The 25,527-nt window shown below is 41.1% G+C and overlaps 1 long non-coding RNA gene across 1 annotated transcript in view; it reads right to left on the bottom strand.

Moving 5' to 3' along the window:
- Window positions 1-2,221: 2,221 nt before the first annotated feature.
- Window positions 2,222-25,527, bottom strand: part of LOC128141451 (uncharacterized) — a 56,930-nt gene continuing 33,624 nt past the window's right edge. The window contains exons 2-3 of the long non-coding RNA XR_008235043.1: window positions 11,143-11,206; window positions 2,222-2,303 (exon numbers count right to left, since the gene is read on the bottom strand). This is a non-coding gene — a long non-coding RNA (uncharacterized LOC128141451). The remainder of the gene's footprint in view (window positions 2,304-11,142; window positions 11,207-25,527) is intronic.

The raw sequence follows: 25,527 nt of genomic DNA, 5'->3' as shown, positions 1-25,527 counted from the left end.
GGTTGTGCATATTAAATGTCCAAGTTACCAGATTCAAAGAAAAACTTGATCTCAATTTGGCTACATATTACAAGTGCCATTCCCTGTTGTCTTACCTAGCACTGTTAATTACATACATTTAGCCTTCTATTGGAGAATAATTTAGCTTCAGATTGAAAAGAAACAGCCCTGGCCTTGGTTATTTTGGCATAGAAGTCTCCAGTATGACTCTGTTTTCTAAGCAGACATTAATGATTCTAAAACTAATATTCATTGTTTGAAGAGGCATAGCAGCCTTGGCATTTACTTAACCTTTTGTCTCATGTATGAGACTGAGTCAGCCTAAATCCTTTTCTTAATTAATATCTATTCTTTTTTTTTCTGTCCCACATTATTTATTAAACAATTTGCATGCAACAATTAGAGTTGAGAGATTAGAAAAAAAACACTCTATGAGCAAGCTCACTTAGTACAACAAGAACTATGAAACTGGTCCTCCAGCTCAAACAAAGCTCTGAGCATGAATGAGATGGGAAGAGGCCGTAAGTAAGGTCAGGTAAAAAAAATTGAAACCCAAGTCCCACCATTCACCTGTTAGCCCTAACATTAAGCTATTCCCTACTAAAAAAATAATAATTCTAGAGGGAAAGAGACAAAATACTACTGTAAAAGCATAAAACCCAGGGATTTGACACCTGTAGTGAATGTCAGTGACGATAGTTATTATTGTGAATAGTGCAAAGTACAATCACTGAACCTGTTTGCTTATTGCTGTGGTAGAAAGAAATTACCATTTCAGATTCCTGTAGTGTTTCACAGGACAGCTCTGTCTGCTCCATATGAACTGCCTTAACTGGAGCTCACCTACTTTTCCAGCATGTTTGTTTCTATATACTTCTTTGCACTTTTGTGATCACAACTACTTTGCACGCAAGACCCTTACGAATGTTCAGATCGACATGGAAAATGGCAAGGACACCTTTGGCAATGAAGATAAAAACATTCTGGTGTTGCATTACCGGTTGTATGACATTAACTAAGAACCGGATTGCAGCTGGTTCGCACGTAAATACACACAGAAGTAGAGACTTGAGCATCTTTCCTCACCTATTCTTCCAGCCAGTAGCTATGTGTAATCACAGATGCTTTGCTCAGCGGATTAACTGTCTGCAAGACAAGTGACTGAATCACCTTTTATATCTTACCAGGGCTGGATGACAAACCAGACCTACATGAAAAACTGTAATGCTCTCCAGACTTTGAAGTCATAAGTAACATGGATGTGATAATATGAGCCATATCTTGCACCCATTAGAAAACCCACAGGAATAAGATTCGTTCTAGGCATTGGCATCAATGTCATCCTAAATCTTATATTAGCCAGTGATCCTCAATCTCTAGTGCTCTTAGGATCTCCCTTCTAAAAGGCTTTAGGAGATCTCTGGGAACCAACAAAGCTCTTGACCCACATCTTTCACATGAACCTATAGAAAATGAACCCTCCTACCCATATGACAAGGTCCTAAGGGTCATATGCATGACTTGCTTCTTTGCAGGCGAGGAAGACATGGTGAAGAAACAAAGTGGGACCATTGCTTAGAAACCTTCCTGACAGCTGAACTGGACCACTGCCACTACCTCAGAGCTGATGCTTCCAAAAGAAACAGTCTAGCCCTAGGGATCCAGAAGTGTCATTTTCTTCAGAGCTAACTCACCAATGTGGCACTACTTTAAATATTATTTCAGGCATATAGTTCAGCAAGTAATTTCAGGGCATGAACTTAGACAGCAGGTTTTAAAATCCAAATGCATGTCTATAAACCCAACATATTAATAAGTTAACAGTTTTCAATAAGACATCAACATTTGCATGCATCTTCCTACTTGTTATGTGCAGTACTACATTTTTTAATGTTTCTTGGATGCTAGCCAGAGAGTCTGAGTCCCTAGTTAGTTCATCTATTACTTTCTTGCCACAATAGATCTGGGTCTTGGCCAAGTACTGGACTCATACTGCATACAAAAACACAGAATTGTCTCCCTTATCTATTGATAGTCTTTGCTTCCCAGGGAAGGGGAAAAAATATCATAAATTAAGATAAATAAGTAAATACATAAAAATCCAGCACTAACTTTAGTAGAAGTATTTTTAGCATCTTTTAACACTATGTGTAATCAAAAGATTTCCTTATGTATTTATACTGCCTTAGTCTCCCAAGAGTCTAATTCATGACTACTCACCTGAACAGGAGAGGAAAATCTCTTCTTTAAACCCCTCCTGAAGGTCCTCAGGCTTTCCACAAGAGTGAGCAAGGTTACATGACCTGAAATAAAACAGGGGAGGAAGAGGCTTTGGTACCATTCTTCCTTTTTCAGTGTTTCTCAACCTATGGACTGTGGAAGGGTTTAAAGAGGCCATGAAGGGTGAGAGGTGGTCTCTGTTTCACATTTGACCTTGAAAATTTTTATCCGTTACTCAGGGCCTCTGGTGTCTTCCAAGGAAGACAGATGAACACAGAGGAGATGCCTTTTGAAAGAGTTTTGAAAACATTGTCCAGTGCAGCCCTAATGGCAATGAACATTTCCTTTTATTGTGTGTTTACGGTAGCAAACTAATACTTAAATTAACAAAGAGCAAGAAAAAAGGAATGAATGACGTAATGATCCTGGCTGTGGTTTTACAGCCACTTTAATCCACCAGAAGACTGAGCTGCCCTTGAGAGGACTGGTCCTGCCTGTCCACCCAGCCCTGATGGGATCATTTTTGCCCACTCGAAGACGTGCATTTGGTCAGAGAACTAACAGGCTAAAACATCATCTGACCCTAAAAACAACCCTCGATGATGCTGAGCACATGGAAACACAACACTCCTCAGAGCAGGTCAGGCAGGCATGAGGAGGTAGGGATGGGACGGGAAGACTGTGCCGTGCCCTTGGGTAACAGCCATGCTGACCACGCAACCACCATGAAACCTGAGTCAAGGACATGTGGGGCAAAGCCAAGAGCAGCAGGGGAGACGTCTCATCTTCACCCAGGCTGCAGCTAAAATCACAACCCAGTCCACATGGAGTATTTTGTTGTCAGTGTAACACTAATCACAGAAGTCCACTGGGTTGACTTGTAAAATTTTGCTAATAATATCAAGGTAGCTGACAAGTTAATAGAACACATGATTCCTGTACCTTCTGCCTGAGCTGTGTGAATATTTTTTCTGCTTAATTTGCCCAAACAAAGCATCAGTGCCTTAATTTCAGTTATTTCAGAAATTAGATACTCTTGAAGAATGAAAGGATGCTGTGTTTGAGAGGGGTAGCTTTTTTATGAAGACACGTAATTAATGGAAGCCATTAAAGATACTTGTAAAAATGATTCAGATTTTTATATATGATGACTAACTAACCTATTATTGCTCTTCTTGGTCAGAGATTAATGGGAATTTCTTAAAGGATAAAGAATTATTTAACAAGCTACAGGATATGTATGGGCTTGGAATACACTCTGTGATAGTGTGAATAATAAGAAATGTGGCTGTTTATTTCCCTGACTAATGAAGCAAAGCTAAATTCAGAGATAGCAAGATGTCAAAAAAACCCAAACCCAAAACAAAAAAAAACAACAAAAACCTAACAAGGCAAGTGGATGTTTTTTACATGAATCTAAACATATACTTCAGTGAAAAAAATTACTGTTAAGAAATTCAGGTTCTCACGTGCTCTAACTCAAGGTGGTATAGGAACACACCAGCATGATCTGAAATGACTGACAAGAACCAAAGACTTTAGAGTTTAAAATCAGTTGCTGTTGAATATTCAACAGCTCCTTGGGAGGGGGGAGAGAGAGAGAGAGACTGCAAGGCAGAGACAACAAATCACTTTGCTCCTTGCAAGAGCTTCCCACAAAGGAATTTTCTTTACAAAGCAATAACAACAATGTATTTGGTCAAAGATTTCTATGCAAGGAAAACTGACTTCTAAGACCATGAGTAACAGAGTCACTTGATGATCCCCTTGATGATGGCACACAAGGACAGCTTTCATTTTTTCAACTCTTTTGGACTGTAAGTGACCTCAGAGTGTCTTGAAGCATCTTGTCCCCGCTGGGTTGAAAAGCACGTGCAAAGAGGGAGTAGAGCATCTCCAGGCCGACTTTGGCACTAACGGAAGAGAGCAGATAACATTTCAGGAGAGAAGGAAATGGAAAGCAAACCAGTTTCTCAGGCAGCTGAAAACAGTGTTTGGTTCTTTTCACAACTGATTTGCCAAGTATTTTCTTCAGTAAATGTTCTGAGCAACAAACTGCAACGATTCATTTGTCCAGGTGAAACAGTAATAGTTCCCTCTCTCTGGCTGAAACAAATAAACTTACTCTAGCTCTTTTCCAAAACGGATTCCAACCAAGCTAGGTAGTAGCAGTGACCCTTCTGCAGCTTGACACCCAATTATCTTCCCCCTCTCAGGGCTCATTGTTTTTTTTCCTTTAACTTTTTGAAGGCACACAAAGAATCGAATAACCTTTTCTCCGTGTACCTGGCTGCAGCCACATCACTGAAGGGGGTCCTTTCGACATTTTAAAGTACCTGAAGTGTATGACAACATGGCACTGCAGTCGAGAATCTCACCGGGGAACAGAATAAGAAGATTTATTTTATTTTTAATATTTGAAAGATTTCAAAAAGCATTCAACTGGATTTCTCACTAAGAGGATGAGTGAAGAGAATCCTTTGTAACTAAGCTGGGAGGCCCAAGTCTTTTATCCATTGTTACATAGTTTTTGCCCAGGGCAGAGTTAGGAAGGCCTGCAAGCCCCAGAAGCTTAATAAGGCGAGTACACTGGGTGGGCTTTTCTGCCATTGCCTAAGCTCCTCCCGAGGTAGGAGTTGTCAGAACCGAGCAGGTCCCACGCTCCATTTCAGCAAATGACAGAGATTATTTGGGAAGATCCTAGCAGCAGCGGTGCTCTCACAGAGATGAATCTACCCAGCCTGTCTGCAAATGCACACGCGTGTACATGCACACCCTCAGTACCAAGCCACCCGTATGTCTGCTTCCTTAATAAACCAGAAGCAAAACCATTCCACAGAAGATTAGTAGTGAATTGGCACTTGGATTAATCACTGTGCATCGGACTTTGCCAAGCTGCCTTTTCCTGTTGGCTTTTTCAAAATATTATACATGACTGGTTAGCTGAAGATACGTTATCTCTTTCAGGATAGATTGTGTAAAAGGAGGAAACTAGTTTAACTGTACTGCTAACACCTGTTTTCTGCCTTTTGAACTTCTTACATTTTTATGCAAAATCCCTACAACCTTGATGCAAATGAATTGGTGGGTTTTGATCAAAAGGACTTCGGTACATATTCCCTGACGTTGGTTCACAGCAGTGACAGATTCACCCATCTTTCCCACGGACGTTTGCGTCTGGCTGAAAGTGAGAACTTTCTTGAGTGATTCCCAAGTGCCAATAATGTGTGAAGGAGCTCAGAACCTGCGGAAGGACACCCAGGACACTTTCTTACCCCCCAGCCCCCCACAATCTTACTCTAGGACTTGGCCAACCTAGTTCACTACGAAACCATAAATATGCAAGATCTCTAGTGGTAAAATTTTGCTTGGCAGCATTTCATAGCACTTTTTGGTCTCTGTGAGATTTTCACTGTTAATACAGCCACAGAGGTGCATGAACTAGGAGCAGCAAAAGGCAGTTGACTACTCATGTCCATTTGTGCCTCAATCAATGTGTCAGAGTTCACCATGCAAAGTTGCTCTCAAATAAAAGGTGAAATAAAACAGCTTTTAAGTAATTAAGCAACTCTTTTCTGACTTGCTACAAAACTTGTGAGACCCTAATATAGCAGAAATTTTAAAGGCAAATGTCTTATGTATGAGTCCACCACCCAGAAGCAGGAGAATATGGAGTTTGTAAATAACAACGGCAATACAAGTAATGCCTATTTGCTTACTTGATCCTACTGAAATTAATGGTCTGTGGTTTAGGTATGTGTCAGTGCCATAAAGCAGGATACGCTTGGGGCCCAGGAAGTGTCTGCTTCATGTGTTAATGATGGAGTTATGGAGTGGCAGCAGCCATTTGATAGACAAAGTTGCAAAAGGATTTTTACTATATGCTCATTTTCATGCTCCAACAAAAAGCTGAAGAAATCCCTAGGTCAGACCTGGGGTCAAGGTTGAAATTTTTCTACAAAATTTGAAAGGGATCCAGCTAGAGATTTTCGAATGATGCCAACCCTGAGAAAACACAGGTCGCAAGCACAAATTGTGCCCCTCCTAGCACTTAGGTGTACTCTCACACAGAGGTGAATCTGAGTATGAAGAAAACTGTGTTTGACAAAATTATTGCCCCCGCCCAAGCCTCTTCTTCCTCCACTAAAGGCCCAGCTCTCCTTCTCTGGCCCCAGCATTCACATGGAGATGCTTGAATAACCCAAGAAAAAAGCATCATACTAAGGAGTTATATTTTAATGTTTATGCTATGGCTTTTTGTATAATAGGAATAATCGCTATTGCTTTGTAGTACACTTACAACAAATAGCTTTTGAGATTGCTCAAACACTTTAGCTCCACTTCAGCTCTTAATCAAACTCAGCAGCTGTTTATTGCAATTACACTATAAAGCAATAGACATTATCCCTTAACTAACTGTCTTATTAATATAGGTAGTTACACAGCTATTTCATAGTTACTCTTAAATAACTACTTTTAATTATTTTATTAACATAAATAACCATCTCAATAAATTTAAATTAAATGCATATGTGAGAAACGTAATTTAAAGCACTGCACAAAATTGCATCTGTTTACTAATGTTTAAATTGATGTTATTGTGTAATTCAATTAAAATGCAACTTCAATTTATTTCAATTTTTGATCACCATGGAACACCTAAGACACTAGAACTTCTTAAATATTGAAATGGGCACTGTCTGTTCTGTCTTCTGTTGCTATATTTTCTTTGCAATATTAGTTTGCTGTCAGGAGAATGAGATTTCTTTTTACCCACAAAAGTTATGATTTAATATCCCCATTTAGTTTTCTTTTCTTCCCATTCCCAGTCAAACCAACAGATGAAACTGGATTGCATTTTGCCTTCTAGTTTACCCGCACAACTCTGCTTTCAATGGAGAAAAGGATTTTATTTTCCTGTGCAACACTGGATCCTCCATGTCTTATGCCATTTGTTCTGGTACGATGAAGCTCTTTGCCTTCAGCTAAGGGGAAGGCAGCCATTGCCTGACCTGGCCAGAAATCCCCTTATTCTTCCTCATGGGGGCCAGTTTATTGTTCAGGGGCCTCATTCTACCCAAAAATCCTCCACTGCGGAGCGGGCAACACTTGTACAGTAGCTTTTATTCCACGGTGCCACTAATGAACATTTATTTGAAAAGGGACAACGGCACAGATTAGTGTATGCCACCTCTCATTTTGCAGAATGCTCTGCCCATCATACTGGCTTATTCAGATGCTCTTTTCCCCAGAGTCCTTGCTGTTGGGGATGAAACAAAAAATCTATCCTTATTCTGTTTTAGATTCCTCCCCTGAAGGATAAAGAGAAAAACACTTGCTGAAGAGCAAGGAGAAAAGGAGAGGGACTCCGTTCACAACTTGTTTGCCAAAGACAGGAGAACAGAAGATGTTAGAAAGCGCTGGGAGAAACTTAAAGTGGCAAATGTAAGTCAGGAATGGGGTGAAAATAAGGCTGGAAAATATAAAGGTGCAAAAGGAGGTGAAGAGGCCTCACATGCTTTCCTGCCAGCCATTTTCTTCTGCCACTCAAAACTTTTTGATTTAGTTCTATAGCTGGTGCAGGGACCTGTAAATGTGAACTGCTACCTCTCTGAAATCAAATCACAACAAACCTCCTCAAAAGTAACTGGGATGTATTGAAAAAAAGTGTTGAAGTCGGGAACATGTATAGCAAAATTTCTCTGAGGGTCTTGTTTGGGATCTCAGCAGCTTTTAAGCTCCAAAACTATGGAAATCAAGGCATATTTGGCTCTTGGATATCAGTCAATGTCAAAGATGTTACAGGAGAGCAACAAAGGGAAGAATTTGGACCATGAAATCCAACCTACTGATGGTGAATTCTGCTAACTAGCAAAGTCCATCCTATCTTCTGGCTGCTAATTAGAAGACACAATCTCCCTACCAGGAATCATTAAAGAATGGTGTTTCAATGCATGTACACACTTTCTATTAGGATGAAGGGTGCCTCAGTGACACCATGCCTATAGAGAAGTGGAATGTAGCTGGAGACAACAAAGATGAAAACAATGATTTATTTATTTTAATACTTCTATCCAAATGTAACAGGTAACATGAAGGGATAATTACAGGCTCCCTCAGAAAGGGGTTGCTGATGCTGTGATCTGGCAGACACACTAAGCTCCTCAGCAGACGAGCTCTTAAAAGTTTACAGGCTATGCCGGGCAAAGACATAGGCAATTCAGTACAAAGGGATTTTACAGAAAAAAATGTAGAAACTAAGAGTGAGGGAAGACATGTTTAAACTTCAGGTAACTGAGAGTTATCAGGGTTTGGATAATTGAAGTTCCAATGTATATTTGCCTACACTGTCGCTCACCTTTGAGCCCTACCTAGGCATCTTGACATTTATGTAGTCTGAAATCCTGAAAGCTCTGAGTTTAGACAACTAAATTGCTGCTTGTCAATTTAGTCTTGACTGAAAGACAGGTGTTTTGTTTCAGAGTAACACTCCTTTCAGACTCCTCTTTTCCCAAGCTCAGATTACTGAGCTAAGGAACTACCAAAAATGAAATAACTTACAAGCAGGCAAAGACATTTACATACCTTGAACAAAGGAATTCTTTGGGCAAAATAGGGATTTTAATTATTGCTTTTTTTTTTGCCATATGGGATCCTCAGCTCTAGCTTTCTGGTGGGAGCTGGAGGAGCTTGGAGGCTTTGAAGGTTCCTACATTTTTGGTAATGTGGTAGATCCCTTTGCTACTGCTATGCAGTTTCACAAGCTTGTTCTGCTGAATGCAAACTGCTCTCTGAACAAAACCCTGAACAAAAATCCAGCTGAGAACCTGAACCAGAATTCTCCAAAAATGTAATTCTGGAAGGGGGCACACAAAAAAGCCCACTACGCACACAGCAGTCAAACGCCAACAGTGCAAACAAGGAGTATCTGTTAGCTACCTGATGCCTACATCCTAACTTTACATCTAATTCAAAGTGGGTCATTATTATTGGGCCTTCATTATTATCCCTAATAAATGACTGAGATCCTTTCCGATAACAAAAAAAAAGCTCTCTTGGCACAACTTTGCACAGGCAACTTACACAGTCCAAGAGCTGCACATGCTGATGGTGCCATTGGGATCCCACATCCGACTGTGGCTACAGTTTTGTACTGTTAATGCAATGGAAAGTGAATCAGGGAGCCCAGAAAACAGCTCAGGCAGAACACAGCACCACCTGTCTGACCCCAAATTTAGCCTTCCTTTGAGATGCTACTGCCTGTGAGCAGCAGATGAGTCCATTACCATGAAGTGCCTCACTGCAGAAAGCAGCAGCGAGACCTATAGTGCACTGACCCAACCCTGCCTACATTCATGCTTTCTGATAATTCAGTTTTTCCTTTGTCCCTGCCTCTGTACCTGGGTGCTGATGCCCATACACTTCTGGCTTCTTGGCGTTGTGGCAGGGTTTGGACCTTAATTCCTTTGTTTATGCAATTAAGTGTGTTGAAGGCAACAGAATACAAGCTCTATCACATTGACCTGCCAATAACCTCAGCTCTGACCTGGAGGAGCTGTGTTCTGGCATAGGTTAAGGGTCTCATTTAATTTAGAACCTTAAGCTGGATTTGAACTGTAGCCCCAGAAGTGAAAAGCCAGTGGTTTTGTCTGGGAAGCCACATGGCTCTGATTTCCTGATTAGTATTTGTGACATCCCAGTATTGGAAAACCACGGAGATATTAACTGTGTGCTCTATTTTCTGCCCTTAATTATGGCCAGCTAGTCTGATTTTTCTTTTTTTTTTTTTTTTTTAAAGGATTTGAGTGACAAAGTGACTATGCATATCATTCCACATTTGAACTGTAAGACTTCAGTATTTCTACCTCTAGTGTGTAATTGGATCAGCTGCCAGTTACAGAAAGGAGCTGGGTGAGTATTAAGTGTGTGGAAAATGAAGAAGAGTCCAAGTGTGAAGGGGAGGAATAATTTGACAAAGCCTGCAGTGAGCTGTACGCGGTTTTCTCGTTTCAAAATGGAGTAGGTTTTGAAGCGCATGAGAAAAAACTGGCTTTGACTTATTAGCTTTGGTTCACAGAATGCTAGCCACAATCTTGGAATGACTCAAGACATATGGAAAGCCACAGTCCCTGCCCCAAGGAGCTTACAATACCGACATTATCATAACAAGGATGGCTGAGTGCCAAACTGAAAACCAGTCTGCTTTTATCTGACTTGCTAAAGCTGTGCCTTGATCAACCTTGTCAGGCAGTACACAAATCTACTACCATGGGCTTGGCATCACAGCAGGACTGGGGCTTAGTGTGTTCATGATATAGTGGTCCTCAAACCATTGCACCCAATTCTTTTCTGTAGGTCTCTACTGTAGCGCTTGCTTACTTTAATTTTGAGTTTCTCAAAGAAAGGAATGAAGCTAATGTAAGCATGAAACATTTTAAAATCTACTACAAAAATCCAAAGTAAGTCTCAGCCCTTTAAAAACGTGAGAAATAGATGAGTTCTCTGTCCAGTCAAAAAGTGAGAGTATTTCTCTCAGGACAAGAAAATTGCCTTGCCACTGAGTTCCTCATTAACCACAGTTATGGCAGGATCATCCAGACAGACAGACAGTTCCTAATCCAGTAAGTGTTCAACCATTTATACCTTTATAGAATACAAGCAAATCCCCTCAGATATGAATAGGCAGTTTATAGGTTTCTGGTCAAACGCTACTGGTGGGATAGAACAGCTGGATACTGAGTGGGTAGCCAGAACATCCTGCACTTTACATTTCAAAGTAACTCTAACATGCAACTCAGGACAACAGTCTGATCATGAGGTGACAAATTTAGGGGCTAAGGAGAGAGGACTGCAGCCTAAAATCAAAGAAAAGGTCACAACATCCAGAGTAGCTCATGAAAGAAGCAGAGAAATGGCAATTACCTGGAAATTCACAGACAGTTGTCCCTCAGCTGTAGAGATCCGCCATAAAATCCACCATGTTGATCTGTAAGGAATAAACAAGAAACATTCATTAGTGGCACAAACAAACATAGAGGATTACAAATATACCAAGTGGACTGACTGCCTAGTGGCAGCCAGGATACACATAGTATTGCCAAGAAGGTGAAGAGCAAAGAACAACTGAGCTTTGCTATCTCCCAACTCTAGGCTGCTCTAAGCTACACTTGGTGGTTTACTGCCCATAGGACCAAACTGATATTCTGGGATTTGGAAATTCTTCTGCTATGCCTTCAACAGCAGCCACTAATTGAGAGCAACAATGTCCAAAAGGGCCCCTGGGTTATGGTCATAGAGTCATATCCTTTCTCACTGGTATAAACGCTCTGCAGACAAGTCTATCAAGCAAAAACACCACAAAAAACCAACTCAAAATCATTTCTCTCTGACTCTCCAAGGGGGTTGGGCATTAAGACAGAATGCCTTACCTCAAAGGAAGTCAAGATTGGATCAGAACATCTCAGAGGGATAGAAAGGGAGAGAAGGCAAGAGGCAGTAGTGTAAAGGTTTTATCAGCATGAGTTTGGGATGACCACATTACTTACAGGTCACTGTGCTTTCCAGCTGACTAGCGACAGATGAAATAAGGAAGACAACGGTCTCTGGATTTCCAGGTAGCAGCTGCAGCTAAGTCTGTCTTTTCAGCTGCCCTTTTAGTCTGGAATATGCACGGCACTACTTAGAAAGCAGCTGACTTTGTATGCAAAAGGGAACCCACCGTGAGATCCCACTATCACCAAGCAAGCTCTAGAAGAATATCAAGACAATATTTGTGTTGTTAGAGGGAGGAAAACTTCAAATGCAAGGCACTTGGTTTTGCCTACAATTTGCATATTTCCAGTATTTCCTAATATTGAACTAGAGCAAGTAATTCAGAGATTCTTGTGGATCTCAGCCCATCTCCAGCAGGAATGCACCAGGAATGGGTTATCCTAATGTGAATCCACAACTGTTATGGCAGAAAACAGGCATAGTTCTTCATGTCTCATAGCAGCAGCCACAATACTGAGATTTTGTTATACAATAAAGACATTACAAATCTCATTTATTTATACTGGAGTGATGTCGTTCTGTCAGGTGCCGTACGAAGACTTTACCACAGACTGCTCGCATTTTTCAGAAGGTACCATCTAATCAGATACACACACAGAGATCCTGCAACTGAGTGGAAAATAATATTGCCATTCCTGACATTTCTCAAATTAGCAAGAGCTTATAATGAAGCTTTTGTAAGATGTCTCTTTCAAGGATTTGTGGGATACCTCTTTTGCCAGGAATGGATGCAGACGGGGTAACTGCCCTCCTGCTCTGTGCTTAATTCTCTCACCTCGTACTATGTTGCTTGTTTCCTGCACTCTGAGATCTCCTACTTGTGTTTGAACTCTCTGAATACTCTCTTCAGCTACGCACAAGGAGCCGGAGGCCTTGGTAACCTTCTACCCCAGTAGTTCTTTTCCTGCAGTCAGGAAATTATCTCTCTTTTTTGTTTTCTTTTTTATTTTTATTGCAAAGAACCAAGGGAATTCCCCCTTCCAGTGCCTGGCTTTATGCTGGGCCCTGATGGCAGTAATTGGTGACAGCAGCAAAAAAACCCCAAGCCACTCCACTCACAAACAAAAGTGTTTCATTTTGCATAGGGTTTTAAGTCAATATTTTGATAATTTCAGCTATTCCACATTCATATTGGTATTGAGATATCTAGAAAATTATGTATGCTTCAAGTAACTTCAGTAAGCGTCATGATATGCCTGCGTGAATGCTTATACATTTTTCCATTAAGAACTCAAATCAGATAAAATTCTGAGACTTGATTTTCAGCTGATATAAATCCATAAAGATAATGTAATTACTGGTATGCCAGTTTACACCTGCAAAATACCTTACACTGAAATATCTTGGCCCCTCTGTCTCTTTCACTCAAGCAGAGGGAATAGGTACCAGTAGGAGAAGGTTTCACGTCTCTGCCTCCCACTCTCTTCAGCGATGTGAGTTTGCATAAGGAGCTGGAGGCTGTAGCTGTCTTCTGCCCCAGCAGGTTTTCTTTTTCCTTCATTCAGGAAATTGTCTTTCTCTTTTTTTAACATAATCAACAAGGGAATTCCCCCTTCTGTTGTCCAGCTTTGAGAGAGGAGCCTGATTTGTGTTTTTAGCTAAAAATCCCCAAAAGTCATCAGAGGGCTCCCTGACTTTAGTGAGGCGGACCTTGCTGAAAAGCAGTGTTCCTGCTGTTTGCCAATGTCCTTCCTTGCCCAGTACTGCATTGCTGGCAGTGTCTGGGCAGTGCGAGCAGCTCGGGCCATCATGCCACAGTGCTCTGCCTCCCAGCACAGCTCTGTCACTCTGTGCACAGTGCTCGTGTCACGCTGTTTACAGAGTGTGACAGACCAGAGGAGAGCAGAGGTATGGTAAAAAGGGAACGGAGCCAGGCCCAGCAGCATTGGGAAAGCATCACCAGGGGTATCAGTCTCCGCAGGGCAGGGGGAAGCAGAGCTGAGGGCTGCGGAGGGGGATTAGAGAGAAAAAGTAAGTGGCACCTCTAATATGTCTTGCCAGGGTAGAGGAAGAAGAAAAGAAGTATGAGACAGACAAACAAGAGGAAAAACTGGTTTAGGAAAGAAGGGGAAAAATGCATGGAAAATATTGTAATAAAGGAACCCCATCAGTAGCAACAACTCAAGGAGAAAAGAGGACTGTTGGATAGCTGTACTACCATGAGTGAGAAAAGATAAACCAGATCTTTTCAAAGCATTAAAAAAAAAAACCAAAATGCATTTAAAAAATCTAGTGAGGAAAAAAAAAAGCCACATGACAAATAAAACAGAGAAAGAGGATTTCTGTGAGAACAAAAGCAGAGGTCAGTACCCTGTGGTCATTTCCTAAGAAAGGAGGAAGTAGAAGTGAAGGAAAACACCTAAATATAAAAGACTACTTATAAACAAATGACACACTGACTGCTACTCTATGATTTTTCTGAAAGTTTGCTATTAGCATATCTCCAAAGATAAATGCCTTAATATGATGTAGCTTTCTGTAGGCAGAAATGCACAAATGCAGCAAATCAGTTCTGCCAGGCAGACAGTGAAGTAACAAGAAATCATTTCTCCCCTATGCCACGTGGCACCGCTTTGGTCTATGCACATCCTGTCTCCAGCATAAACCCTTAGAAGAGGCACATGGCAGTGCAGTGGAGCAGGAGGATGTTTAGCAACACAGAGGATGAGAACACAAATGGATAACTATGTTGGGAGCCTAGAGCTTAATTCAAACAATAATTACACAGGTTGATTTCTGACCAAGGCTCCTCAATCTACATCCTGCTGCAGTCACTCTTTCTTTGTCACTTGGAAACCAGTTTGTCTAGGCAGAAAAAGTACTTCTGGATCATTCTTGCCAAGACCACCAAAACTGAAAATTGCCAAGTCTCCCCTGAGTGGCAATGACATCCATAAAAAGACTGGACGGGTGAGAGCATGTTCAGGAGCTGTTTGGTCTACTGCTGAGCCTGAGCTGGTGCTCTGTCACGATGGTAACCTCACACCATTCATTAAGCCCAGTAAGCTCAAGCTAATGTCTCAAATCACCTCCAGGGTGCCTTGGAGCACAGCTCCAAGCTCACCTCTCCATGGAGAGAGGAGCACCTGAGCCACCCCACCGACTTGAAGCCTGAAAGAGGAGCCACAGTAGGGATGTGCAGGCCCAATGCTGGGCAGGGATCGCTCCATGGCAGAAGGGTGGATGGGAAGAACTGAGCAAAGACTAAAGCCAGGCTTCATTTTGCAGACATTACTCAGGCCTTTCCCCTAGCTCCAAAGGGGTGGAGCAGATGCCCTACTCCATGGGAGGGAGGTAATTCCAGACTTGAGGCTTAAGACAATTTTGGTATGTAGAGTCTGTATTTTGAATGACAGAAGGAACCATTTTCCATGCTGGCCTAGTTTTAAAAGTGAAGAAGTATGGGGTGGCCCTCAGAATTTATGCAGAAGTTTGATGGGGTTAAAAGTTGTGCATACTGACATGTTTGCAAGCAGAGAAATACGTGCAACCAATCCTTAGGTGTTATACTGCATATGGGCAAATGCTGTTCTCACTTCCATCCCATCAGTAGGGTTATATGATTAACGTTAAAAATTTCAAAGGCAATATCCTGCCTATTGATCAGGGTCCCATTCTGGAAGGGATAGATTCAGACTGATACTGAAAGTTGATTTTGCAATATATATATGTACATTCACTTGCAACAAATAGTCCTTTGTTTATCAGTAAAATCCAGTTAGCTTCTGTGGTATCACACCAACATAAGTGAGGTGACAGTCTGGCCCCAAATCCTCAATTCCACAAACTCCCATATTGTGCTGCTACAAAGGCTGAGCAGATAGTGCCCAGATCCTGCAGTCTTTACTCAGACTTCAACTCACTGACTGTAATGGATGTATTACCTTAATTCGTGACAGCATCTTCACTAAGAGTGCTTCTGTACACATCTTTGCCAAAATAAATGTTTGTGGTTTGTTGTTTGTTTGTTTGTTTGTTTTGCTGGGGGTGGGAAAGAAGATGCAGATTAATTTTTTAAATAGAAAAAAGAAATCCACATCCTCTTTTTCTGAAACAGGCAGCTGAGAGACACAGAACAGCCTTTTTTTTGTCCCCCCCAACCTCTTGTTCTGTACACCACCCCAGTTCTAACCTTGCTTTGAGATTAACTGTCGATCTGAAGATTGACTGTGCTATCCTTAAGGCCAGACATTCTTTGGATTTGGTTATTATATCAAGGTGCATTTGTGCTTCTAAATGGGCAGCTGTACTGTAAATGGAACACAAAGGAGCAAAATTCAGCCTGTTCCAGCATGGGTCCAAAGCCCAGAGTGTCTGTGATGCTGTAGTCTTTTGTTTCAAATGCAGATAGATAAACTACAGCCTTTTTTCCATGATGGTTATAATGCAGAATATGAAAAACTCTTGGGATGGTTTAAGCTGCAGGGTATTCTCCCAGAGTTCTGTCCAAGAATAATCTAGTAAAAATGTGGACAGAGAACCATCGACCTCTGCTTTCCCCCGAACATATGCAGCTCTGATCAGTCTGGTATTTCAAGAAAAACAAGGTCCTGAACCCTAATCCTCAGACACATAACAAAGCGCACTTCACAGCTGTGATGCACAGCTACTATCAGCTCCGAGGCCTGAGTGGGTCCCAAGACAATGCCTCCTTTATCACCCAGAGGACAAATATCTAGACAGCAATATTTTCTGCTTGAATGCTTCAAGCATCTCTTGCAACTCCTGACTGAAAGAGAAAACTGAGCTGAGAGTGTTTGCTGAGTGATTATTTTAATTTACTACTTGATGTAAATCTAAATGAACTGACATCCAGCTTGAGATGGACAGAAAACAATCATTGTGAAAAAAGAAAGAAGGCTAATATTACAATATCATTTGAGTAGCACAGGTTTAGGCAACTTTAGCAGTGGCAATGTAATAGATAGTGAGGCAGGGTTTGCATTTCCTTTTCTTCACTCAATTACCATAATAAGTTCTGTAATTTTAGGGCTGTTTATTTATCAGGCGATGATAACAAAGACACTCAGAACACTGTGTCTGAATGCAATACTACAAAGCATCACAGTGTAAGCCCTCACATGCAGAGGGACTGCTGATTCTCACACACCTGATTATCCATGTGTATGTGTGCATACGTGTGTTCAGAAGCAACAATATTCCCCTTTTTGTTAATTGCTAAAACGGCACACGTTTTGCATCTGGCTTGAGGCAGAGGGAGGGAAAAGAGTAGAAAAGGAAGAAAACTTCCTGGTAAAGTTCTCTAGTGCTTTAAAAACCTGTCAAGGCACTCTGCTGAGCTTTCTCGTACGAACAATAGATTTGGGACCGGGCCTGCCTGCACCAGGGAGTCTGTCACTGCTGCTCTCTGATCCTGGTTTCCAACATTTGATGGCTGCGCGGTGTCACAGAACAGCTGGAAGAGAGGTACCCCAGCTGAGTGCATGAGATGGGGGGAAAAAAACAACAAACAAAAAGCAAAAGAAGAGATTTCTTTGTGAGGCAGACACACGCAACTGGGCTCTGCCAGAGTGAGACGTGTCACCTTGCGTCATGGCCTGTGATGCCTTGCACCAAGATGAACAGATACTACTGCCCCACAGGCCCCCCTTGTTCCCAGATGAGGACCAGGGAGAAGGTGCACCACATGCAACGCAACCCCAGATGGAGGTCCAGCAAGAGCTCCCTCCCAGTGCAGCTCAGCAGTGGCTTCACCACCTCCGGCAGCTTCCAAAGGCATTTTTCCAGTGGGAGACCACCTCCTCAGGCCCCTCCGGGCACAGCATGCCACGGCGGCACCAACCGCCTGGAAGAGTGGGTAGGAGGCACGGGTAGCCCATTGCTCAAGTGCCTCCCTCTCAGCACATCAAAGAGCCATATTGCACCTCCAAGGCTGTCTGAATGCACCTGGGGCAACTTTTCGTTCCACCCTGAGATGCTTGGGTCAGTTTGGGGGGGATTTGTGGTTGGAAAGACTAATCCACATGCATAATTTCTTGCACATTGCCTTAAAAGTATGTACCTATTTGAAACAAAACTCACAGCGTAATGTTTCATTTTGCATGCACCAAAGATCAATGGAAAAGCTCACAATTGAATAAGAATAAAAGGAGTTGAATAAAGATGAAACTCGATGGGTTTCTAAGACTGCCATTCAACAGCCTCAAGCTTTTGGAAGAATACCATGCCCTCCTATTAAATGATTTGAACCACCACCTTAAAGAAATCTCTGCAGTTCCTTCTTAAATTCTACAGGATGCTCAAAAGCACGTTGGAAATATTTTTACTCTGTACCATAAGATGTTTTTCATCAGAGTAACATGCCTCTTAACCCATAGCCATATATTCAATTAAATTGCATGGGCATATGTGTGTTTATTTACATAATGTGTAAATGTATAGCTGGGTATATATAAACAAAAGGCTTTCATAACACAGAGGAACGCACATGGCGGTATAATTTGTGTATACGCACACTGTGTAACTGCAGCCGTTCATGTCAACACCATTCATCACCTGTATTCACCAAAATGGTGTCAGTAATGTTCCACGCGCTGCCTACAAGTTCACCACAATGATAATCTCCCTCCTCAATTAATTAAGGACAATTTAAATATTTTAAGTGAATTACATTAACATGACAAAACACTAAAATTTAAATTGTGGAGTTGTGAACAGGAAACCTGTGACAAAGTCCCTCTTTCAACACAGTCACATAGAAAAATTTTACAAATTGACAGTATACATTATGCGCAGCCTAACTGTGGACATTTTCTGACAAGCGCTTAAACAGAGAGACACAACAACGGCTCCAGTGTGAAAAAAGAATTATCTGTAGGGGACCAGTCCTCACTAAGGGCAACCTTGACAAGTCCAAGCATGCACCTGGATCAGCATTTAAAGTAACTCTGCCATACCAAAGTTGTTCATCATGAAGGTCTGTCTAAATTATTGTGGGTTTGCAATAGACCTTTATTAACTGCCCTTATGTAAAAATACCATCAAACCTACTAAAAAGAATATTTTTTAAATGCCCCTGTTAAATATTGCTTCAGTAAGAGGGTTACAAATACATGGCATGAAATGTTACAGATGGAAATTATTTTTTTATTAGTTCTGTGGGGCTACTTACAACAAATCTGAAATTTTACATTCAGGACTCAGATGGCAGCAAGATAACATTTTCCCTTGTAGGGACAAAATTCTGTAAGGAAGTTTTTAAGAAATCTAGCTTGTATTTATAGCCTTACCATACAGCTACTATGGATCTAGCACTCTTTTCACTGATGAAGTGTCTGATTAACACATACCATTATTGGGATTTGCAAATTAAAGGCTGGATCTTGCAACACTTATGTGAGTCAGCCTTAATCACATGAGTAGTCCCCAGCAGGAGTAAATGTTGTGGGATCGGGCCCTTCCAAAATGAGCAAAGCTTCATTAGCCCCTTCATGTGATTTTATAAATATGCATGCTCTAATGGAGTGTGATGATGTAGGTATATACAAACTCATGTTACTCATGAGAGTACTGCCAGAGATCTCAAAGAGATTTGGAACTTCCACAAATAACAATTAGGTTATGGTAAGATTGGTTGATGCCATACAAAAAATAATAGAGAGGAGAGAGTGACCTCTCCATTTTCCTCAGACTACTCCCTTACAATACAATAAACCACACTACAAATACTAATGCAGAAGGGTAGGTCTAGCTTCTGTTGCTTCGCCCATGCCAAGCACTCCTACTCAGACTGGAAGAAGTTGCCAAATGGGGTCCATACTTCTCAGTGTCTAAGAAAAATAATATTGCAGTTTAGCTGTAAAAAAGTATCTTCCTGACATGGCACTGTACGCCGAAGTTGATTGTGGATGTACCCAAGACAGCTGCAAACAAGCTTCTCAGCAGGGTAAATGACATCCCCCACCTGCTCTGAGCCACCACACTGGGCTGCTTTTGCCACCTGAGCTTCTGCAGGTGCCTCAGCGTTGGAGCATGTAGTGCAGCATAGATCTCCCTGCATAAGATCTGAAGGTGCACAAAGCTCCTGCTGCTCATTCTTCACTAAGCTCAACAATGCTTGGCATGTGATTTCATGCGGGGCTATTGCAGAGATGGTTATGACATCACAAAGACCGAGCAGAAACCACCTGAAAACCCAAAGAACTGATGAATTCCTCAGAGGCAGTTTTCCCACCAATGACCACTACCATAAGAAGTAGGGGAATGAGCATCCTTTCCCTGAGAGAAGAGGTATTGCTTACCCAGAAAGAATTTTTTTCTGGGGTGTCAACACTTTAACCTAAAGACCACACTGCATTGCCTGTTGGTAATTCTTAGCTGTAATTATGAAAACTATTGCAATTAAGTTATTCTAATTATGAAAATCTATTTCCTTTTAAAGATTTAAGAGCAACCTTTTTTTTATGAAAAAGAACACATAAAAACACTGAAATCCTTTGAATTCCTTCTCGTGCCACAGAATCTGAGCACAATTTATCTAGATAAGTTTTAATTATAGCCTTTCCAGAAAGACAGTACTCTGTATAAATAAAAAGAAATATAATTGATAAATGTAGTCAGATGGTACCAGGTTGTTTAAATAGACCATTAAGCTCAAAATGTCTAAAGTTAAATTAGATTGTATTCTCTTTCACCTAGGGCTTTTGTAAGGCACAACTGGCATGTATAGTCTTGTCCACATTAATTTTTACTGCCACGGTCAAAAAGCAGCATAAGTCTGAAGCTTGTGTAGAATTTTCTGCCTTTATTTGACGTGATCATAGTAGATGAATTAGCTCCCTTGGTGCAGAGAGTGAAAGAAGGTTAGTTGAGGGAAATAAGGAATTTTCAGAGGAAAGAAAAAGTTTGAGGGAAACATATGGTTTAAATGCTCTAGCCTATTTCAGATCAAGCTGAGAGAGTTGAGATCTGTTGGTTCAGAGATCCAGTTCACTGCACATTCCTACTGTGCCTGCCTACTAATTGCATCCCATGTTTGTCAATCAAATATTTGCAATTAACAAAAATATTCCCTTAAGAGACATATAACAGAGGCTGCTAAGGATACATTGCTTTGCTATTAGAGTCAGCTCAAAAAAAAAAAAAAAAGTCTTTAAAAATATTCTGATGATGATGACACTGCCAGACACTTCCAGTCAAAACATTAACAAGCAGAATAGGTGGCATGGGGGCTTTTCAAAGAGATTTTTTTCAAAGAAGAAAAACTTTGATCTTAGTGTTTCTGACCCATCCTCCACCTCTGATTCTTCAATCTACAAGTACGTATAGTGGTTTAATTTCACTCAGTGCATAACTTGCCTAAGGATAAACGTTGATCTAGATTTTTTTTATTTAACTCCAATTTAACTGATGCTCTAAAGCTGCCCTATCACTGCATAATGCACACTCACACAAGGTTTCTAAGCAGAAACTGAAGAAAGCAGACTAGAATAATATGAAATGCACAAGGTTCACAGGAAACATTAATTTGTAAATAGGTAGAAATGCCAGTAATTTGTTGGGAATTGAAGACCTCCTGTATGAAACAGTGAAGCTTAGCAGCTGTGCACTGCTGTTTTATAAATCAATATTACATCTGAAGGTGGTGTTTGAATGCTTGTATCATTGTGGTTTGAGTCAAACAAAGTTCTGTGATAAGAAATGATCAAACAAAACAAACAAAATCCCTTCCTTGTCTTGTCGGATAAATTCCAAACATAATTCCACAAGAGGGACAGAACATTCAAATCATCCACTTTTTTATAATTGCATAAACCCCTCAGTCACAGAAAGATGATTGGATTGGTGATGGACTATTGTATTCTGAAAGACATGGATCATGCCAATGGAGAGCTCCTGCTAAATGATAATACTGTATGCATTCTCTGTATGACCTAAGTGGTGAGCTTTAAACCCCATCCAAACCAAAATGCAGCGGTCGGGTGTGAACATGACTGGGACCAGGGGACTCCAGCCTTCCACTTCCACCTCTAAAACTAATTCCTTCAGTGCCATGAGCAACCACTTATCCTCACGGCTGCAGTTTCTCCATCTAAATACAGAGGATAATATACAGCCAGCTAACGAAAAGAGCTCATACTTAGGCCAAGCCTACCCGAGGAAAAATTTGCCAGCATAGCTCGGCAGGTACAGCTTGATTAGCAGATTTGCCTCATGTCGACACAGCCTGCACCTGCAAACAGAATATTTTTCCTGCCATCTACCAATTCTCCCATGCAAAATGAAGCAGAATCCCAGCAATGTTAATGATTTTCCCAGTCAAAAGTGATCTAAAACATTGTATGCCCCCATGAGTGACATTGTTTCATTTTCTCAAAGGCTGTAAACAAACATGAAATGTTCTGAAGACACAAAGGATCTGCCTTCTCTTGCCTTTTTTTAATCCTTATAAAACATTCCCTTAATTTAGGCTGTAGCTTAAAAAAACCCTCAATATTACAAAGCTGTGTATTTGGGGCTGTAATAGTTGCAGAGATTGGGCAAAGGGGTAAGATACAGCATTTCTCATAACCCACCAAGCCCAGTTTCTGGAACCTCAGGAAAGAAAGGGAGTTGGGAGAGCAGTGTCTGCAAAGGAATATCCTGAGAGACATCTGCTGGCCACTTTTACCTTGCCGAGCTCCATTCACTGACTGCAAAGCATGCAAATTTGCGACATTGGACTTTAAGTCAAGGGGCAACTTTGTGGTCATACAAATCGTAACTCCACTGCAAACAAATATCAACCAACAGCCCTGCCTTTTGGGTCCATAAAAATTTAGCAACATCCTTATTGTCTGAGTTATTATGAAAGGAAACAAATTCATCACTGTGACTTCAATGAAGCGGGCTGTGGAGAAGCAGGACAGCTGAACACCAAGCCTGTAGGCACATCTCCAGCCTAGTGACCAGCAACAGACTTCCCTGCCACTGCTGAATAAACAGACTCTGAAGCTTGGCATTTGCATCCCACAGCTGCCTATGTACCCCTCTGCGTGGCCATTCGCATTGGCTTCGCAATTGTGGCAGATAAAGGAGGAGAGCAAAGCTGGGCAGCACAGATAGCGACAAAAAGAAGACAGAGCCTAACTAGCTTTCAGATGGCTGGTGTTGGGGAGATTTTTAATTGCAGACTCGCATAGAAAAGCCCCATTTGTAAATACTCAGCTATCATTTTGCAGCGGGTTGTCAGATTACAGAATTTTATCATCAAGTTTGAGGTGGGAAAAGAAGAGGAGGAGATGAAGGAGGGTATTTTTGTTCCTGTCCTTCATTTCCTGATAAGGAGACACTTTTGATCCAAGAGATTTTTATTTTTTTTTTAATCTGGTAGCATAAATTTGTTTCACAAGATGCAGGAGTTTGAAATATTTAAGAAGTTCTCTGGTTTTGTATTCCTAGCCTCATTGATGAGAAAGCTTACGCATCATGACATGGTGAGTTGAAGCAATGATTAAAAGGCTATTGCATATGCTCTTCCCAGCTGAGTTGTTGTTCTTGTTGTTGTTTTTAGAGCACAGAGAAAGTGTCTGCAACAGCTGCTAATAAGCTCTTATGCGACTCTAACATCATGATCCGATCACCCCAGAAGTGCATAGTGGGAGCTGAGGAACCTGGTCTCAGCAATTTGACAAAAACATCCCTGACATATTTCAGCTACCATAGAAAGTTTGTGACACTGAAAGGAAATTAAATTGTGTGTGGAAGGTTGAATAGGAACGTGGGGCTTGTGTTTGTGTGCACATGAGATTTAAAGCCATGGGCAAAGCAGGGACATGCATGTTTTCAAAGGCACAAATGGGAATTAGACACACAACTTCTATCGACTTTCAATGGAAGAACTACCCTTTGTGCCTTTGAAATTCTCCCCTTTTATTTACCGTACTTCAGTAAGAAACAATGCTGAAAACCTAAGAATGTTTTAAAAGGTATTGTACCTGGAGTGTTGCTGCTTTAGGACACTAATCTAGAGGCACAAGATGAAACCACCCCAATATACTGATCTTTTTTATTTCATATATGTCCCAAGAAATCAGCTTATAATACCTTTTACTCACAGCTTCAAATTTAGAGTGCTTTAAAAGTATAACTTGACCTGACAATGGACCACTTCAGGTATTTCCACTGGCCTACACTGGAGGGCATAACTAATTGTTATCCCTTCCTGGGCAAATTGAATGGTGTGGGAAGAGTAGGGTAATTACATCTAAAGGTCTAACCCATGGGAGTCTTCCAGATAAAACCAAACTGCATTGTTTCATTGGGAGAGGAGGAAAGAGGTCAGTTCATTTAAGATAGATCCAGGTGGATGAACCTGAACCTATATGTGCATATTGCAGAAGCTGTATGACTGCATAGGTGTGTGCTTAAGTGCCATTTGGCTCTAATTTTGGTAAATGTAGTAGTAGCTGTTCAGTTCTTGTGTTAACAGTGTCATGCTGTCTCTGCAGGATGACTGTGAGCAAACAGTCTGAAGATGTTTTAGCAGTGCATATAGCTGCATATATTTTCCATAAATAGGAGTTTATTCTTTGGCAGACAAGCTAGCATTAGAGCTGCAAAAACACAAGGAATATAGTAAGTGCGGGGAAAAAGAAAACCAAGCAGAGAGACAATCTGTGAAGCAGAATAAATAAATAGAGACTGAAAGGAAAGAAAAATAGAAGAATGAGGGGGGAAAACTAAAAAGCAAAGGTGAAACGGAAAGAGGAAGAGATCGGAAGGAAAAATGAGAAGTCAGGAAAAGCACTGAAAACAACTTGTGTGTGAAAAAAACAAAGGGATTAAAAAGCAGAAGAGGAATCAGAAAACATTTTAACTATTTTTGAATTTGCTGCCACCAACGGTGTGGTGGAGGTCCTGCTCCAGCTGCCTCAGCCTTTATCCTGTGTCAAGCAGACTAGGGGTGCTTGATCAGTGATAGGGAATAATGGTGACTCTTTTTTGTTAGTAATTGATGGGAAGTGCTGTTTGCCATTGTGTCAGTTCAGCACAGCACCGGCAGGCAGGCTGGCATCAGTGCCCGTGATAGAAACTCTGTGGAAAGGTTCTTGCTGTGAGCAGAGAAGAGTCAGCTACTCAATACAAATCTCTGAAGCTTGTTAGCAAGAGATCTAGGAGATAGCTTTTTCAGTCTTCTGGTAATACAGAGCGGTGGTCTATATGGCAGCTCTGAAGCCCTGTACAAACCACTCCCAAGTGCTGCAACAGAACCCGATAATTTAAGCATTGTGGAGGACTTGTTGAATGCAAACAATTTATGTATACCTCATTATACGGCTCCTCTATGTTCTGTGCTTCCTCAGTTGTGGAAACGGCACAAATCTAGCAGCGATGTTTTGCAGACCACACTGCAGCATGTAGCTCTGGATACCCCAATTGCTTTTTCACCCACCTTTTAAAAAAAGCAGTTGATTCCCAAGGCAATGGGACAAGTACTTTTTTTTTTTTTAATTAATCCTTATCCATAATAATTAAAACTGACCTCTTTATAAGTACCACTGTTGGGTTTTTTTCAGTGAAGTAGAAACAAAAAAAAACCCCAAACCAAAACAAAGGTTTTAAGGGAGGGGTTAGTGAGAGGACAGCCAAGCCATGATGGTCAGGGAGATCAGCAACCATGAAGTGCAAATGTATACTTTTGCTTAAGCAAAAAGGAAACTCTTGACCATTACAAGGTGCCTGAAGTGGTGCAGGCATGGATTGGCTCTACCCATTCAAACAGATGTAGCAATAACTTAAAAAAAAAAAAAAAAT

This window comes from Harpia harpyja, chromosome 4 (assembly GCF_026419915.1).
Source record: "Harpia harpyja isolate bHarHar1 chromosome 4, bHarHar1 primary haplotype, whole genome shotgun sequence".
Classification (NCBI taxonomy): domain Eukaryota; kingdom Metazoa; phylum Chordata; class Aves; order Accipitriformes; family Accipitridae; genus Harpia; species Harpia harpyja.
The sequence above is the reverse complement of the archived record's forward strand: the minus strand, read 5'-3'. Positions and strand labels throughout refer to the sequence as shown.